At 38.3% G+C, this 17,558-nt stretch overlaps 1 long non-coding RNA gene across 2 annotated transcripts in view; it reads right to left on the reverse strand.

The window, feature by feature from the left end:
- Positions 1-1,534: 1,534 nt before the first annotated feature.
- LOC129524340 (uncharacterized) overlaps positions 1,535-17,558 on the reverse strand; it is a 136,940-nt gene continuing 120,916 nt past the window's right edge. The window contains exons 2-5 of one of the 2 annotated variants that reach the window (XR_010134961.1): positions 11,039-11,189; positions 7,233-7,350; positions 1,882-6,471; positions 1,535-1,772 (exon numbers count right to left, since the gene is read on the reverse strand). This is a non-coding gene — a long non-coding RNA (uncharacterized lncRNA). Of the gene's footprint in view, positions 1,773-1,881; positions 6,472-7,232; positions 7,351-11,038; positions 11,190-17,558 lie in introns of those variants that run through there. The other variant, XR_010134960.1, reaches the window with a different exon arrangement.

Consider the following 17,558-nt stretch of genomic DNA (forward strand, 5'->3'; position numbering starts at 1 on the left):
TTTCCAACCCCACAAGGTGTTTTCTGTTAAAATGATTGGGAAGGAATGGGATCCTGAAAATTGGAATGAGGGCATATTGACAGATCCCAGTGAAGCTGGGGACATTGAACCCTTGAATTTGGACAGTTTTCTTGCTGGGAGAAGCAGCCACCCACCCCTGTCTAAGGACGTTATCTGTTCTTCCTGAAGAATCTGTAATTGCCTTGCAAGGTACTGCTGATTCTTCTTAGGACCTATCTCCACCCACCCTTCTCTGCATCTAGACCTACAATTAGACATAAGTCTCAGCAGAGCCCAAACGGTAAGGTACAATGAATGACCTGCAAGAAGAACAGAATGATTTTTCCAATTTATACACACATAAATCTGGGGAAATAGGTGTGGGAATGGGTCTTAAGAGTGCGGCATTATGGTGGAAGGAATATAAAGTTGGATTAGTCTGATGTATTACTATGGCTCACTAAGGTTAGTGGTCTAGGAAGGGCTCTAACAGTTTGTTTTGTCCATAGGTTGAAACACGAAACTGAAGGTGGCCTACAATAAATGAAGTTGAAATGTCAGGATTGCCTTGGTATACTATGGAGGAAGGCATCTAAAGTCTCAGGGAGGTTGAAATGTTTGAATAGATTTATCATGTAAGAACTGCTCATCCAATTGGAGAGTCCAGAAGACATACCTTTTACCACAATTATGAGAAATAAATTTATAGGGGGAATCCTAGCATCCTTGAGAGCTCTCTCTTTACTCTTTTCTGCAAGTCCGATATTACAGTGGAAACTGCTGCTATTTGACAGGGATCATCAAAAACCAGATAGTCACCGCAATAAACTGCAGAGTCAAAGCAGTAACCAGAATACTGTAACTCCCAAAGACCTACGGCATTAACTAGTTGATAATGATGTCACTAGAAAAGAAATAGATGGGCAGTCTAATGAATGATGTGTATAGGTGGAAAAGTTCCAGGTCTAGTGAGCAGAAGTCTAATTCAAATCACCAAAACAGAGAGACATAACACCTCAATTAATTTCCACGCTGAGACAATTTACCATCCCAGAACCCCTTAAATGAAAGGGAGGCTGAGTCCCTTTGAGGAAGAACTCCACTGCACTGCCAAAAAAATGTGTGTATACTGTTAATCTTTCTTCTGGTCTTTCCGAAAGAGATCTAGTTATTTACCAGTTTGCTTTTGCTTTGGAAAATAGAAATAATTAGACTTTTTGAAGATTACTGAACACTGACTAAAATGACACTAATTTCTGGACACCCAAAATGTCACTGTGGAGGCGTAATAGAGGCTTATGAAGGTTAGGTGATTAATTGATCATTAGTTCATATTTGTCTCAGTGGGTTCAGCATGTCCCTGAACAAGTCCTGTGATTATTTCACCAGTTCCACAAGCATTATTGGAATAGACACATTCAGAATGTAACAAAATCTCTACATTGGTTTTCTGACCTGTGAAATAAGGGATATTATGGAAAGAAAAATAATTGGAAGCCACTGTAACTGCCCCTACCTAGGAAGATAGTAAACTAAAAGTAATGCTGCAATCCTGGAGGACGTAAAACGTGTGAGCATAGTGACTTCCCACCACATCCACATTCAATTCATCTATTTGGCCTGTGCACAAAACAGATGGATCTTGGAGAATGACAGTGGATTACTGTCAACTTAATCAGGTGGTGATTCTAATTACAGCTGCTGTTCCAGAGGTGGTTTAATCGCTTGGGCAAATTAACACATCCTCAGGTATTTGGTATACAGCTATTCACCTGAAAAAAAAATGATTTTTTTTTTTGCTATATATGTTAGTAAAGATCATTAGAAGCAGTTTTCTTTCAGTTGGAAAAACCAGAAATACACCTTTACTGTTCTACTTACAGGATATGTCCATTCTTCAGCCTTATATCATCATGTAGTCCGCTGGGACCTTGATTGATTTCCCTTTCTGCAGAAAATCAGTCCGTTCCATTGCATTGATGACATTATGCTGATTGGACCTGGTAACCAGAAACTAGCAACTGCTCTGGACACTTGTGTTTCAGAGGGTGGGAAATATATTTCACAAAAATTGAGAGGTCTTCCATATCAACTAATTCCCAGGGTCTAATGGTGAAAGGAAGGTCAAAGTATTCCTTCTCAGGTGAAAAATAAGATTTTTGTATCTGATTGGTCCTCCTACAGCCAAAAAAGAAGCGCATTGCATAGGGGGCCTCTTTAGATTTTCAAGGCAGCACATTGTTCTTTTTGTGTGTACTACTCCAGCCCATTTACTGAAAGACCTGAAAAGCTGCTAGTTTTGAGTAGAAGCAAGATCAAGAAAGGGTTCTGCATCAGGTCTAGCCTGCTGTGCAAGCTGTTCTGACATTTGGGCCATGTGTCACCAGCAAGCCATGATCCGGAAGATCTGATGACATTTAAAATGTCAGTGTCAGAGAGAGATGCTTTTTGGAGTCTTTGGAAGCCTCTTATAAGTGAATCATAACACAGACTCAGGATTTTAGAGTAAAACTCTGCTATTTTCTGCAGATATGTACAGTAAGTCCTCACTTGACCTGATCTATAGATTCTCAAAAACTGCACCTTCAAGCAATATGCATATTTCTGGTCACAGAAACATCACTCAACTTTTAAATAAAGATGAAAACACTTCTAATATTAAATATTAAAATAAATATGGGCTACACACATATTTAAGAAAGGTTAATGAAAACAAGTAAGATAATTGTTTACCCAATTATTCCAGTTCAGGGTCACAAGTGGCTGGAGCCTATCTCAGCAGCTCAGGGTGCAACCCGGGCAGGACCCCATCCATCACAGAGTGCACTCACACACACCCACACTCACTCCAGTGGGGATGATTTAAACACTCCACTTCACCTAACATGCACAACTTTGGGATGTGAGAGAAGACAGGAGTCCCTGAAGAAAACCCACACAGACATGGGGAGACTGTGCAAACTCCACACAGACAGTAGCCTGAAAGGGAATCGATTTTTTTTTTCTTATCAACATTATAACAAAATGACATTATTTGAGGAGAGGTGTATCCTATTTTTGAGAAACAGTTTTTGGCTTGGTCCCAGGTCTTAATAGGGACCGAATATATTATCATGGACCACCAAGTTATAATGTGATCTGAGCTATCTATCATGAACTGGGTGCTGTCTAATCTACTAAGCATGGAAGTTAGGCATGCACAGCAGTACTGTGCCAGTCAATGGAAGTGGTATATGTGAGGCTTGAGGTGGCTTTCCGGGCAATAGTAAGTTACATAAGGAAGTAACACAAATGCCCACGGCCCTACTCCTGCCACATTATCTTCTCAATCTCAGCCCACACCAATGGCCTCATTGGGAGTTTCTTATCAGTTAACTGAGAAAGTGAAAACTCAGACCTGGTTTACAGATAGTTCTGCACAACATGCAGCACCAGCCAAAAGTAGAAAACTCCATCACTCTAGCTCTTTTCTGGGACATTTTTGAAGGACAGTGGTGAGGAAAAGTTCTTTCAGTGGGCAGAACTTAGAGCAGTTCACCTCGTTGTTCACTTTCCATTGAAGGAGAAATGGTCAGATATATGACTCTGTATTATTCAATGGGGTGAGGCTAATGGTTTGGATGGATGGTTAGGAACTTGGAAGAAACATAATTGGAAAAATTGGTGACAAAGAAGTCTTGGAAAGCAGTATGTATATAGATCTCACAAAATGAATAAAGTGGGTGAACATGTTGGCATCTCTTTTGAATCTTCAACACAGGATTACGTCAACAGAGAATGATTTTAATAATCAAGTGGATAGGAAAAAATGTCTGGATACCAGTCATCTCTTTCTTCAGACACTCCAGCCACTAACGAGCTCTGAACAAATTGGCTATGATGTCAGGAATGGAGATGACGCATAGGCTCAGAAACATGAAATTATACTCACTGGGGCTTTCCTGACCTAAGTCTATACTCTGCCAGCAGCAAAGACCAACACTGAGTCCTCATAATAGAACCATGCCCCAAGATAACAGCCAACTACCTGATGGTTGCTTGATTACAGAGAACTGCTTTCATCATAGAAGATACATTGTTCTTACTAGAATAGACACTTCTTCTGAACATGGACTTGCTTTCCTTGCATACAGTATTTCTGCCAAAATTAGCACCTGTCGACTTAGAGAATATCTTATCCACCATCACAGTATTATACACAGCTCTGGTCAAGGAACTTACTTTGTAGTGATTAAACATGGCAATGATCTCATGCTTACGGAATCCACTAGCCTATGTTCCAAATTGTCTTGAAGTAGCTGACTTTATAGAATGTTGGACAGTCTTTTGAAGACTCAGTTACACTTTCAGCTAAATAGAAATACCTAGCAGGAGTCAGGATAGGGGCACTTTCCTCTAGGATGTGTTAATGCTCTACATCACCATCCATTATATGGTGCTGTTTTCCCTACGGCCAGGGTTTATTTGTCCAGAAATTAAGGAGTGGAAATGGGAGTAACTCTATGCATTATTACCCTTAATGATCTCTCAGATATATTTTTGCATTATGTCTCCTCAACTGTAGCCTATGATGGTCTAGAGATCTTTGTTCCAAAAGGGGAAATACTTCCACCAGGAGACAGAACAATGATTGCAGCAAAATGGATGTTGAGGCTACTACCTGCCCAGTTTGGGTTCCTTGTCCTTCTTAATCAATATACAAAGAGGAAGTTAATCTATTGTCTGGGATAACAGATCCTGATTATTAAGGGGATGCTGGGTCGCTACTACACATGGCGGGAAATAAGATTTTTTAAATGTAAGAGATTCTTTATGATGTCTCCCACATCCTATAGCTAAGACCTGTATTAGTCCATTCTCACGTTGCTAATAAGTACATACCCAAATCTGAGTAATTTATAAAGGAAAGAAGTTTAATTGACTCACAGTTTAGCATGACTGGGGAGGCCTCAGGAAACTTGCAATCATGGCAGAAGGGGAAGCAAACACATCCCTCCTTACCTCGCGGCAGCAAGGAAAAGTGCAGAGTGAAGTTGGAGAAAAGCACCTTAAAAAACCATCATATCTCATGAGAACTCACCCACTATTATGAGAACAGCATGGAGGTAACCGTCCCCATGATCCACTTACCTCCCACCAGGTTTCTCCTATAACACCTGAGGATTATGGGAACTACAGTTCAAGATGAGATTTGGCTGGCAACATAGCCAAACCATATTCCACCCCAGCCCATCACAAAACTCATGTCCTCAAAATTCAAAACACAATCATGTCCTTCCAACAGTCCTCCCAGGTATTAACTCATTCTAGCATGAACTCAAAAGTCCAAGTCCAAAGTCACATCTGAGACAAGACAAGTCCCTTTTCTCAGGTCCCTAGGAGCCTGTAAAATCAAAAGCAATTTAGCTATATAATGGGGACAAGCATTGAGAAAATACACCCATTCCAAATGGGAGAAACTGACCAAAACAAAGGGGGTTCAGGACCTATGCCAGTCTGAAATTCAACGGGGCAGTCATTAAACTGCAAAGTTCCAAAATGATCTCCTTTGACTCCCTGTCTCACATCCAGGTTAGACTGATGCAAGAGATGGGCTCCCACAACCTTGGGCAGCTCTGCCCCTGTGGCTTTGCAGGATACAGCCCCACTCTTGGGTTTTTTCATGTCTGGCATTGAGTGTCTGTGGCTTTTCCAGGTGCAGGGTGCAAGCTGTCTGTGGATCTACCATTCTGGGTTCTGGAGAATGGTGACCCTTTTCTTACAGCCACTCTAGGCAGTGCCCAAGTGGGGACTCTGTGTGGTGGTTCCCACCTCACGTTTCCCTTCTGCACTGATCTAGCAGGGGTTCTCCAGGAGGACTCCACCCCTGCACCAAACTTCTCCCTGGACATCCAGGCATTTCCATGCATCCTCTGAAATCTAAGCGAAAGTTCCCAAACCTCAATTCTTGTCTTATGGGCCTCTGCAGGATGAACACCAACGCCAAGACCCAACCCAAGAGTTGGGTCTTGCACCCTCTGAAGCAACGACCTGAGCTATACCTTGGCCTCTTTTAGTCACCACTGGAGCAGCTGGGACACAGGGCTCAGGAAACTTACAATCATGGCAGAAGGGGAAGCAAACACATCCTTTTTCACATGGCAGCAGCAAGGAGAAGTGCAGAAAAAAGTGGGGGGAAATTCCCTTATAAAACCACCTGGCACGGTGGCTCATGCCTGTAATCCCAACACTTTGGGAGGCCAAGGCGGGCAGATCATGAGGTCAGGAGATCGAGACCATCCTGGCTAACATGGTGAAACCCTGTCTCTACTAAAAATACAAAAAATTAGCCGGGTGTGGCGGCAGGTGCTTGTAGTCCCGGCTTCTCGGGAGGCTGAGACAGGAGAATGGTGTGAACCTGGGAGTTGGAGGTTGCAGTGAGCCGAGATGGCGCCACTGCACTCCAGCCTGGGCAACAGAGTGAGACTCCACCTAAAAAAAAAAAAAAAAAAAAAATCAGATTTTGTGAGAACTCACTCACTATCACAAAAATAACATAGAGGTAACCACCTCCATGATTCAATTACCTCCCACCAGGTACTTTCAATGACATGTGAGGATTATGGAAACTACAGTACAAGATGAGATTTGGGTAGGAACAGAGCCAAACCATGTCAAATCAATGGATACCCACAACCCAATCCAGGCAGAACTGCTAGTGGCCGAATGCTTCAGGCATGAAAGTTTGGTTCAATTCACCAGGCAAAGAACCATGACTAGCTGCACTGCTTGCTGAGGGCAAAGGGAATATCAAAAGAGTACAGGAAGAAAGTAGTTATAAATACCAGCTACAAGAGCATGACCAGTTACAGAAACAAGGATTGTAAGAGTTATACGTATTCCTTCCTTATTTTATTTTGAATATGTTTGCATATCTATATTAACCATTTTTTAAAAGTTTCTTCCCTGTCTTATTCCCTTAAATGGCTGTTAACTTTATTCTGCAGTAAGTTACAGGATATCAAAGGAGGAGAGTGAACATCATCCAAGGATTTGGAATCCTCTTCTGGGAAAAAGGTAAGTATATTTTCTTTTATGTAAAAAAAAAAAAAGCAGGCTGGGTACGGTGGATCATGCCTGTAATCCCAGCACTTTGGGAGGCCCAGGCGGGCAGATCACCTGACGTCAGGAGTTTGAGACCAGCCTGGCCAACACGGTAAAACCCTGTTTCTACTAAAAATAAAAAAAGTTACCTGGGTGTAGTGGCAGACACCTGTAATATCAGCTACTCAGGAGACTGAGGCAGGAGAATCACTTGAACCTGGGAAGTGGAGGTTGCAGTGAGCCAAGATTGTGCCATTGCACTCTAGCCTGGGTGACAAGAGTGAGACTTCGTTTCAAAAAAAAAAAAAAAAGAAAAAATCAAAAAACAAACAAACCAAACCAAACCAAAACAAAACAAGACAGTCGTATTATTTTGGGTGGATGTATGACTTTGTTACTCACTTTATTTAGAGTTTGACTTTAGGAATGTGTATAGGTGCCAGATTGACAGGTGGACTATGGTGGTGGTTTTACTGTGTCAACCTGGCCAGGCCTCATCCTCTGGTTATTCAAGTACCAATCTAGATGTTGCTATGAAGCTATTTTGTAGATGTAATTAAATCCTAAAATCAGTTGACTTTTAGTAAAGGGGGTTTTTCTAGATAATCTGGTGGGTACTGATTTAATTAGTTGAAAGGCTTTAAAAGCAGAGCTGAGGCATTCCTGAGAATAAACTTATGCTTGTGGACCACAGCTTCCACCTATGCCCAATAGTCCCATTCTTCCCTTACTGATGACTCACCCTATGGATTTTGGAACTTTCTAGGCATTCCCCATAAGCTAATTTCTTGTAACAAATTTCTCAGTATGTATCTCCTAATGGTTCTGCTTTTCTGGTAAACTAGACTGTATTAGTCCATTTTCACACTGCTGATAAAGATATACCCAAGACTGGGAAATTTACAAAAAAAAAAAAAGAGGTTTAATAGACTTAAGAGTTTCACGTGGCTAGGGAGGCCTCACAACCATAGTGGAAGGTGAAAGGCACTTCTTACATGGCAGCAGCAAGGGAGATAATGTGCAGGGAAACCCTCATTTTAAAACCATCAGATCTCATGAGACTCATTCACTATCATGAGCACAGTGCAAGAAAGACCTGCCCCCATAATTTAATCACCTCCCACTGAGTTCCTCCCACGACACGTGGTAATTGTGGGAGTTACAATTCAAGATGAGATTTGGGTGGGGACACAGCCAAACCATATTATAGACTAGTGTAGACAGATATCACCTGTCTGAGACTACCGAACCTGAATTGGTGATGAGAAAAACTCAAAAAAAGAGAAAATATTTATTAACAACTTATTCCTCTTTAAATGTTTGGTAGAATTCACCACTGAAGCCATCTGGTCTTGAGCATTTTTTTGTTGGGAGATGTTTGATTACCGAAAAAATATCCTTACTCATTATGGATCTGTTCAGATTCTCTATTTATTCATGGTGCAGTCTTAGTAGCTTGTATATTTCTAGAAATGTATGCATTTACTTTAGGTTATCCAATTTGTTTGTATTTGATTGCTCATAATAGTCTGTTATGATCATTTGTATTTCTATAATATCATTTGCATTCTCTTTTATTTATAATTTTTCTTGAGTCTTCTTTTTTTCTTAGCCGAGCTAAGGATTTGTCAACTTTATCTTCTCAAAAAACCAACCCTTCTGTTTTATTGATCTTTTCTGTTGTTTTTCTGAAAATGCAAACCCAAACCACAATGAAACATCACTTCATGCCTGTTAGAATGTCTATTACTAGTAAAAAAAATCAACAACAACAAAAAATAACCAGTGTTGGAGAGAATGTGAAGAAAAGGGAATCCTTGTATACTGTTGATGGGAATGGAAATTGGAGCAGCAATTATGGAAAACAGTATGGAGATTCCTCAGTAAATTAAAAATAGAACTACTGTACAATCCAGCAGCCCCTCTTCTGGGTATATATCCAAATAAATTGAAATTAAGACCTTGAAAAGACATCTGCAAGCCCATGCCCATTGCAACATTATTCACAATAGCCAAGATAGAGCAACAACCTAAATGTTCATAGGTAGATTAATGGAAAAATAAAATACAATGAAATATTACCCTGCCTTTAAAAAAAGAAAATCATGTCATTTGAGACAACATGGATGGACTTGGAGGGTATTCTGTTAAATGAAGTCATCCAGACACAAAATAAACAGATACTCTACAATTTCACTTATGTGTGGAATCTAAAACAAACTCTTAGAAGGATAGAGTAGAATGGGGATTGCCAGGGTCTAGGAAAATGGGAGAATTGGGGAGGTGGCAGTTAAAGGGTACAAAGTTCCAGTTATATGTAAGAGAAGTAATTTCTGGAAATCTACTATACAGTGTAGTGCCTATAGCTAGCAAAACTCCATTTTATACTTAAAATTTGCTGAGAGGGTAAGATCTACCTTATGTTAATTGTCCATATTGAAAAACAGTGACAACAACAACAAAAACCCCAATAATGATAATAAAGGAGCTGGGAGGAAACTTTGGGAGATGACAGGTGTACTATGGCCTTGGTAGTGGTGATGATTTCATGGGTTTATACTTATCTCCAAAGTCACTGTGAGATTGTATATAAAATAGGTACAGTTTTTAAACATGTCAGTCATACCTGAATAAAGTGGTTTAAAGACAAAAACAATATATTCTTCATAAGCAGTTCCACTTAGTGTATTTTTTTTTCTAATATGAGAGCAATTCTCCAGAAACTTCAGCTGTGGGAAAATAAGAAAATCCCTGCCAAAGATTTGGTCCATTGCCTTATAAATTATTGAATATATCGGTTATTAAATTTGTAGCCTACAAAACCACTTCTGAGGTAACTTGGCCTTCCTAGCATAGAGTTAAGCTTAGAATAATTTTCTAGCTAGCAAATTTCAGGAACGATTTGATTTTATTTGGTCAATTATGGAGAACAACCAGCTCTATTAGGATTTCATTATAGTCCTCTGAATCCCATGAGATTTCCATAGTTAGAAATGAATTTTTAAAGTCTTGCTGAAATAGCTTCGATTATTTCTTGAGGTTTTTTAAAAATGATACTTTATTTTGGTGGCTTATCTGTTGTTGACCTTAAAGTGACCATAATATACTTTTTAATATTTTCTTCAAAATAGTAATGATAAGCACAATACAGTATTTTTAACCATAGGCACTTAGCTGTATAGTAGATCTCTAGAATTCATTCATGTAGCATAATTGAAACTTTACAACCATTGAACAACTCCTCACCTCTCTTAACTTACCCCTGACAACCACTGTTATATTCTCTGCTTCTATGAGTTTGACTATTATAGATACCTCATATAAGTGTAATCATAAACTATTTACCCTTCTGTGAATGGCTTCTTTCTCTTAGCATAATGTCCTTCAGATTCATCCATGTTGTCTCAAATGGCAGGATTTTCTTTTTTTTAAGGATGAATAATTCCATTGTATACTACATTTTCTTTATGCATTTATCTGTCAATGGAAACAGGTTGTTTTCATATCTTGGCTATTGTGACTAATTTTACAGTGAACATGGGAATGAAGATGTCTTTCTGAGATCCTGATTTCAATCCCTTTGGATATATACCCAGAGGTGGTATTGCTGGATCATATGTTAAGAAGGTAGATTTCCTGTTAGGTGTTCTTCCCAGGAAAACAAAAAAAAACAAAAACAAAGGGACACAAAAAAACTTGGAGAAGTTGCATACATCTATTACCTTGAGTGGTGATGGTTGTATGGGTATTTGCATACATCCAAATTCATCAAATTATACACCCTGAATATGTGCAGTTCTTTGTATGTCAATTATACCTCAATAAAGCTGTTAAAATTTAAAAATATATATAATAAAATAACAAAATAATGATGAAGCCAACACATGTTAAGAATTTATAATATGCAAGGCATTCTGAGAAACTCATCACAAGGATTACCTCATTTAATACTCACATAGTCCTCTGAAGTAGTTGCTATCATTATTCCAGTTTACAGATGAAGAAATGCAGGCACAGAGAAGGAAAACATTTGGCCATGGGTCACACAGCTAATGGACTTAGTTCTGTATAACTGCAGAACTCATACTGTTAGCAACTGTGGTTGTCTGTAATTAATTTAAAGATAGAATAAGTTAAATCTGGTATTTTCACTTCATAGTGTTTAATGTCCTAATGATTAATTTTTAAGTGTATAAATTAATGTTTTATCTTCAAAAGCAAATAAAGCAAGCATTTTTTTATTGCTATGATCCCAATTTTTTTCTCCTCTACAAAATTGATAAACAATAATAAAGTGTTCCCATTTCTGATTTATAACATAATGCAAAATGTATTGTTTTCAAATTTCTAAGAGAAGAATAAAGTTATTTTCACAATTAAATATTTTAGAAGAAGAAGACTGGTATTCGGGTATTCTAAACTAATAACTGGCATTTCCTTATTTTCCTTCTCTCCTTCGTCTTTCCTTCCCTTTGCCTCTCATTAGCCCACCTTTTACATGTACGTTTGGGTGCTTCTTTCTCGGGCTTATAATCACATAAAGCTTTCTATAATTCAATATTACTCTAAATAGTCATCCTCATTTGAGTGAGACTGGCAAACAGGTAACAAGAACAGCATTAGTCATTATTTTCATCTTCTTGACTATTCTCCTTTTCCAAACGTCTCTTGCTTCCCCCTTTTAAGAAAGAAATTGTGGATATAAGTGCACTTTAATATGTTTACCTAACTGGAGGTTTATGCCATAGCAGCATGGCTCAGTGTCTCTTCAGGAGGTATATTCCCTGTCTCCTCCCTTTCCTTTCATCCCTGTCCTTGTATTTGTATGCAACTCTTCCTCTCTCTGACCCCCTTCTTGTTTAACATTCATTCTTCTCTTCCATTCAAGAAAGGAAATGTAGAATGGGAACATAAAGTGGCATTGGAGCAAGACTAGAAGTGCTATGTTTCTCCAGGGAGATCATGCGGCCAATGGAAATACTTTAGTGCTGGTGCTTCTTTATTAGCCCAGGGAATTATAAGGGTATTTCAACCTGCTCTTTGTAATAACTCCGGGGAATAATAAACAGGGAAGATCAGGGAGAAGAGCCGCCATGTTTGGTATGGTAAAGCATACAACGGAATCCATAAAATTTGCCATCTCAGTTTGGAATGTAAGCCAAATATGGCAATTGGAGATGGCACTCTACCCCTCCGATTCGCAAGATATCCGTCGGTATTTAATCCAGTCTAATTCTGACCCTGAGTGATCATGGGAGAGGAGCCCTTAGTTGCCAGGCTTTCCCTTTAGAATACTGTCAGATTAAATGCGCTCTGTTACTCTGGTAGAAAAAGGGAATTTAAGTAACTGGCACCTTGAAATGCCCTGCAGCTAAAGATAGCTCTAAAATAAATGCATAATTGTGAGCTCCCATGACATGTACAGCACAAGATGTCCGAGTGAAGATTCAAAGTCACGCGCCCTCACAAACATGTAAGAAGGAGTGTTATTTCCCAACCACACACACACCATGCAATTTCATTCAGTGACTAAGAGCTCAGGAGCCAGACTACTTGGTTTCAAATCCTGGCTCAGAGGCCTCCAACTGTGTGATTGCAACCACCCCAAGCCTTGATTTTCTCTTCTGTACACTTGTGATAGCACTTCCCTTATACAGGGGCAAAATTTGGTTATTGATCACACCGCCCAGCACATACAAATTACACAGTAAATGTTAAGGAAGGAAGAAGATTTAGAGTAGCTGGCTTTCAACACTGGGGGATGTGATTGTTTTTAACCTGGATTGGGGCAAGTTTGTGAGAGACTTTAAAACAACTATAGCAATTGGTAGTTGTCCTGGGGCTCTTAGCATTCTAGTTGCTTTTTCACTTCTCTATATCACCCTCCCCAATTTCCCTTAGCAAAAACAAGGACTCTTTCGTATTTTCCTTACCACCATTATGTCTATCATATAGCAAACATTAAGAAATAAGGTGAACAGACTATTTTGGTATCAATTACTCATTTTATTCCCTAATCATAGTTCATGATTCCATCTCTTCCAACAAAAGATCAAGGCCTCTCATTTCTTCTATCAGCCACAAAGAACGAGTTGGACCCAGGCACTGGTGGACACATAATGAGTCTCCGAGTGGAAGAATTCTGTCCTCTCTTTGTTATCCTGTCCACTATACATGTTGTTCATCCTTCTGAATGAAAAGAGAATTGAACTCCAATTATTCTGGAATTCAATGCTGCAAGAGTTGGCTTGGAAAACTATGTGTCCAACAATGGAAGACTTTGGAGTCCGTGAGAAGAACAGAGTTTTATCTGATTATATAAAAAGATCAGTTCAGGTGCAGCCTCTCCAGCCAAGAGAAGGAGGGCCCTCTCTCTACTCCTTACTGGCTCCTGATAGCATATTGTCTAGGTAGTGCAGAGTGAAATAGAAACATCACCTCAAATTCAGTGGCTCACTGGATCAATTCACTTTAATATATGTTTCATAATTAGTTCCTTTACCTCCTCCCCAGATTAAAAAAATCATTTTTATTTCAAATTATTAGTCATAAAGGATGTACTTGAGTCAATATGTAAAATAGAGGGACTTGATAAAGTAGATTTTCTTTAAATTTATCTTACAAAAGAAAAGTAAAACAGTTTTTCTTTTTTAAAAAAATAGTAAAATCACACAAACTTATGACAGAGCAGGGAGTGGGATACAGGCCTGAACTGCAATGCCAGGTCTTCTACTGAAATGCCATGTACTGCCTCTACTGCAAGATGATAATTACATTTTTTTGTGAGTTTCAAGAAAATGCTATTGTCTTGTGTCTTAATTATTATAGCAAACCATATAGATCTGAATATTTCTTTTTAAAATATTTTGTCTTTATCACAACAGTGAATTTCTTTATTCAATGCTACTGCCCCAAATTAAATTCCCACTAAAACTTACATCATTTAACTATGACAAAACAACTAGTCAAAATAGTATTTTAGTCCTGTGTAAACAAACTAACAGATAAAGAGAACTTTCACTGTTCAGCTGATTGTCATGAGGCTGTGCTGACTGAGTCAAAGGAAAAGGTAAATAAAGCAAGAGACTGACTTCAATATAAATCAATACTGTCTAGAATCAACATGCAACACACAACTTATGCATTTACCAAGAAATATTTACCGTATTTTGTATGCTATAGGAGGGCTGAAAGAAGTATGTTAGCACACAATTGCTGATTAGTTGGTGGTATACATGGAGTGAAAGAATCCCAAGGTAAAGAAATGAGTTGGTGATATGGGAAACACACACACACACGAAGAAATATTCTATTAAATACCAAGTCTGTCTTTGTTTTCAGCATAGATGTGGCAACAACCTATTGAAAATTTGGAAGTGAGCTGGCAATATTTAGAAACAAATTTAGCCCTGCTGAGAAATATCCTGATCCAATTACCTGAGTTTATTTCAGAATAAAATAAAGTTGTTAGGAAACAAAGATGTAACGTCTTGGGAATAAAATTGTATGTGTGAAGGTGTGTGTAAGCAAGGTAGAGAGAATACAAAAGTCTCTTCAATTCTAAATGATTAGTTGCAATAAACTGTCTTTTGCTGGTGAATATAATAATGAAAAGGCATTAACGAAATTGATTTTTTAAGAATATTGATTGTCACAAAGGAAATCATTGCCTCTATTTCAAAAGTCAGCAATGCAGAAATGAGAAAAACAACCCGTAGTAAAACTGCAGAGGTCAGAGGCCAAGTTTCATCTTCTCTGTATGTGCCATAGCATATAATTGGAAGAAAAAACCTGACAAAGCCATATTTCCCAATAGCCCTACTGAGAAGAAAATATCTACTGTGGCTAGAACTATTAAGATCAGGAGGCTTTATAGCAATATTTATTCACCACAGATTAAATTGTGAAAAATCAATATATTTGTTTAAAAAGGTGAGTAACAAAAAAAGTATATTGTTTTCTAAATCTCTTCGAAGATTTTCAATAAGGGTGCAAGTTTTTACCCCACCCATTTCCAAACACACACACACACAGACACACACACACAAACACACACACATCTCTCCTGTTTTTAAGTGCATGATTGTCACCTACTTTAATTTATGCCAATATCCATGCTAGACCTAGGTGCTCTAATTGGATACAAAAGCAATAATTGTAATGGGATGTGGTTAACCTCGCAAAGGCCTGTTAGTTCACTCAGCTGTGACAGCTGGGGGAAATTAAAGTAGTTCCAATAAATCACTCAAAAGCAGATAGAAACCGCTAATAGAAAGAGAACTTTAAGGAAAAAGAAATATCTGGTAAAAAAAATTCTAGCATTAGAGCTATCAATCTATCATTTATTTAAATCTTACTCTAGCTTCTGTTCCTCCCTAGTATCTTCCATAAAGTATTTTAAAAGAGCAGGCTTGAAGTGGATTTTCCTAAATTTGAGTTTCTCTTCTATGGGATTTCTGTGATGTTTTCTTGGCTCAATATTGACCTGATAGTAATTTTTATTAAGGTCCCATGCTTAGCATCACATACATGTACACTCACAGACGGAACATTTAAAATGGACCAGCATTATAGCATGGACTCTTGGTATTCACCACTTTAGCATCCCAGACTTTCACTACTCAAAAAACAAAACTCCAAAGGTCCATAAAATCTTGTGATTTTTGATTAAGTGGAGGCAAAAAAACTTTTTAAACTGTTTTGCATTGCAAGAGTAAGGTATGTAGCTCCTGAGTGAATTTAGTTAACTATCCAATACCCTGTTTATATTGAATATATTTTAGAGGAGAAATATTAAGTCATGTTGAGGTTAAATGACTTGTTCTGGGACTATAAGTGGCGGATAGATGGGGTGCATTTAGTCTAGATCTCCTGAACGATGCCTAGCAATAACTAAAATTATAAATATTCCTTCAAAATTACTTTAAAGCTCAATGCCAAATCTTCTCTTTTCAAAGAACTTTCCAGGTTTATTTCTGCACATCGGGAAACAAAAATTTTACTTCAAGTTGCAGAGTTGAATTGTTTGAAGCACAGTTAAATGATAATTTTATGTATTTTATACATTTGTGAAATCTATATAACTTGGAGTTATCAACAGATGTTATAGTTAAGAATTCTTGCTGAACTTTGCAAATTATCTTTATTCAAGACAGAATCTGAATGTCAAAACTTTTTTTTGCAATTGGCATCTTTTCTTTTTCAGTTATTTCTCTAGGATTCCACTGTGACATCCTAGCAGAATTCTTTTTATTTATTTATTTATTTATTCATTTTATTATACTTTAAGTTCTAGGGTACATGTGCACAACGTGCAGGTTTGTTACATATGTATACATGTGCCATGTTGGTGTGCTGCACCCATTAACTCATCATTTACATTAGGTATATCTCCTAATGCTATCCCTTCCCCCTCCCCCACCCCATGACAGGCCCTGGTGTGTGATGTTCCCCTTCCTGTGTCCAAGTGTTCTTATTGTTCAATTCCCACCTATGAGTGAGAACATGCGGTGTTTGGTTTTTTGTCCTTGCAATAGTTTGCTGAGAATGATGGTTTCCAGCTTCATCCATATCCCTACAAAGGACATGAACTTATCCTTTTTTATGGCTGCATAGTATTCCATGGTGTATATATGCCACATTTTCTTAATCCAGTCTATCATTGTTGGACATTTGGGTTGGTTCCAAGTCTTTGCTATTGTGAATAGTGCTGCAATAAACATACGTGTGCATGTGTCTTTATAGCAGCATGATTTATAATCCTTTGGGTATATACCCAGTAATGGGATGGCTGGGTCAAATGGTATTTCTAGTTCTAGATTCTTGAGGAATCGCCACACTGTCTTCCACAATGGTTGAACTAGTTTACAGTCCCAGCAACAGTGTAAAAGTGTTCCTGTTTCTCCACATCGTCTCCAGCACCTGTTGTTTCCTGACTTTTTAATGGTCACCATTCTAACTGGTGTGACATGGTATCTCATTGCAGTTTTGATTTACATTTCTCTGATGGCCAGTGATGATGAGCATTTTTTCGTGTGTTTTTTGGCTGCATAAATGTCTTCTTTTGAGAAGTGTCTGTTCATATCCTTTGCCCACTTTTTGATGGGGTTGTTTGTTTTTTCTTGTAAATTTGTTTGTGTTCTTTGTAGATTCTGGATATTAGCCCTTTGTCAGATGAGTAGATTGCAAAATTATTCTCCCATTCTGTAGGTTGCCTGTTCACTCTGATGGTAGTTTCTTTTGCTGTCCAGAAGCTCTTTAGTTTAATTAGATCCCATTTGTCAATTTTGGCTTTTGTTGCCATTGCTTTTGGTATTTTAGACATGAAGTCCTTGCCCATGCCTATGTCCTGAATGGTATTGCCTAGGTTTTCTTCTAGGGTTTTTATGGTTGTAGGTCTTACGTTTAAGTCTTTAATCTATCTTGAATTAATTTTTGTATAAGGTGTAAGGAAGGGATCCAGTTTCAGCTTTCTA

This window comes from Gorilla gorilla, chromosome 7 (genome assembly GCF_029281585.2).
Source record: "Gorilla gorilla gorilla isolate KB3781 chromosome 7, NHGRI_mGorGor1-v2.1_pri, whole genome shotgun sequence".
Lineage (NCBI taxonomy): Eukaryota > Metazoa > Chordata > Mammalia > Primates > Hominidae > Gorilla > Gorilla gorilla.